Raw genomic sequence first — 2,639 nt, 5'->3', positions numbered from 1 at the left:
TCTCAAATAACAGAGGACACTGGCAGTTCAAGGTCCTGTGCTTTGGCCTGTGCAACGCTCCAGCTACTTTTGAGCGTTTGATGGACAGGGTGCTGGGTGCTGGTATACCAGACACTGCTGTCGGTATGAGTAATTTAGGAGGGCAACTTTATAAAGGCCTCCTCACAATGGCCTTATCATACAAGGCTCTACAGACAGATTTAAAAATACATAGGCTATTTTTGCGTTGATGATGAAGTCAAGTGGTTCAACATTCAAGTGTATTTTATTGACAACATAGAACTGCTTGTACAAGGCGACGGTCGGTGGAAGTCTGGCGCCACCAAGTGGACAATTTGTTTTGTTCCCTTGTGGCATCAACGCTTCCTGAGATATTTTATAAAAGATAAAATGTTATGTCAATATTATTATCTGCAAATTGTTTCTCCCACCCGTATTTGCTAGATTATTATTCAAATTTAGCTGTAAATCTGGTTTTAACTCAATAAGGATTTGTCTAGTTTCCGATTGGAGGGCGGATGACCGCGTGACTTTGTATCCTACCAATGTGTTACATTGTATCAGTGAAAGGTGTCTTTTCCCGACGTTGATCAAATCCCGATCTATGCCACCATTTTTTAACAGCATCATAATCTTTGATATTTGATGTAAAGTTTACAGAGCTCATTTTGCTGTAAGCGTTTCCGGATTTGACGTGTCTGAGAACGGCACCTTCCTCCCGAAAGCATTGCGGTATCGCTTCTCGGCCTTTTGGCTAAGATGCCTCTGGGTCAAAGATAAACAAGAATAAAACAGAAATAAAATATATGGGACAGTGGAAATGGAGAACGGATCAGTTATGTGGTTTGACTGTGTGCACAGGACCAATGGTAGTGCTCGGCATATCTTTCGGAAACGAAATTAAAGATGACATGTTTAATTGGAAAGAAAAACTATTATCGCTTAATAAAAGATTGGGACTGTGGAAAGGGAGGCGACTATCCTTTAGTGGGAAGGTGTTAGTGCTGAAGGCGGACATTCTGCCTTCATTACTTCACCTTGCCTATGTGTTTCCCATGCCGGTGTCTCTCAGAAAAACTTTCATACGGGCACTGTTTAATTTCTTTTGGGGGGGATATGAGTACATCCGTAGAGATCGGATGTACCAGCCTATAGAGGCTGGTGGAAGGGATTTCCCTCATATTCCTCTCAAGCTAGATGCGTTGTTTTATTCAAATGTTTGTTGTCTTTTGTCGTCGACTGTACACAAATGTCACATTTTAATCAAATTCTGGCTGTCAGTACCGTTAAGGTTCATGGTGGAATGGGATAATAGTAAGCCAAAAGCTGAAATTGTCCCATTACATTTTAAGAAAATAGTGGAATGGGCAAAGAAAACCCCTGTCTGCAAAGTAAAAGAAAACGTAATCAACCACAGATTGCTATACGAAAAATTAATAGAAAATTGTCGTCCTAGAGACAGATTACCAATATCGCCTTCCACCTGGCTACGGACACAATTAAAAGGTTTAGACAACAGACTGAAAGATTTTAATTGGCTTGTTTTACACAGACGTCTTCCAGTCCGATCAACATTATATGATCATAATTTGACCCTGAATAAATTTTGTCCCAGGGACAATTGTTTTGCAATTGAAACAATTCCCCATGTTTTATGGGAATGTTCCTTTGCCAAATTAGTTTGGAGAAAAATTAAACAATTTTTTGAGATTTAAAAAAAAACATTGATTATGAAGGGGTAGCCAAACTTGAACTAAAAAATGTGGAAAGGGTGCAATTATTAGCATTAGTGACTCTGGTGTCCCTTATCAAGACCAAACTTTGGGAGGCCAGATGTGGTGCGGTCAATGACACCCTCAAGTGGTCACCGACGGGATTAGTTGAATTTATAAAACAGGACATTTGGAAAAGAATAGAATTCGAAATAGATAAGTGGGGCATTGTAGCAGTAAAACAGAAATGGAAAGGGATTTACCCTTCACTTTAAATGTTTTTAGAGCCAATTGAAATGTAGGCTAAGCCTTGTACATATGTGATATACACTTAGGTTTATTCAGAATTCACTTTGGTATATGTATATGTTTGTATTTATAGAATTCTTTGTATTGTTTTTAGGAGATTGTTAGAGGCAAGTTAAACTTGAATGTAATAATACTGGTCAGGTTCTGCAGAACAGCACTTTTTTGAGTAGTTTTGCTATTGTTATTTTGTTACACTACTTTTGGATACTGTTTTTATGAATCGATGTCATGTAATGCACTGATTTTGTAATTGTATTTCAATCTGAAATAAAAATAAAAAATATTTTTCCAAAAAAAATAAAAAATCTGTTCTTATCAGTTTAATATCTGATACGTCCCCTATCTGGGGACCATATATTAAATTGATTTTTGGAATAGGGAGATGGAATAGGGGCTTGCTCCGTCCACTCCACGCATCGACCTGGTATTGCAGTACCTCCAGGAACGGTGCACCCCCTGCCGTTGTAAAGAAAAAATGTAGTATGTTAACGAATTGCAGAAGGTGTGAATTGGGGGAGGCTGTGTGTGTGGGGGGGGGGAACACTGTATAAGGAATCCTGAGATACCTTAAAACCTTGCAGATATACAGCCTGTTTTTCATCATTTATTTCACACAAG

The 2,639-nt window shown here is 38.6% G+C and overlaps 1 pseudogene; it reads left to right on the top strand.

The window, feature by feature from the left end:
- The first annotated feature begins 2,301 nt into the window (after positions 1-2,301).
- On the top strand, positions 2,302-2,479 carry LOC139531041 (U2 spliceosomal RNA; annotated as a pseudogene).
- Positions 2,480-2,639: the final 160 nt, after the last annotated feature.

The sequence above is a fragment of the Salvelinus alpinus genome, chromosome 9, assembly GCF_045679555.1.
Source record: "Salvelinus alpinus chromosome 9, SLU_Salpinus.1, whole genome shotgun sequence".
In the NCBI taxonomy this organism is placed as follows: Eukaryota; Metazoa; Chordata; class Actinopteri; order Salmoniformes; family Salmonidae; genus Salvelinus; species Salvelinus alpinus.
This window is presented reverse-complemented; position numbering and strand designations above follow the sequence as displayed.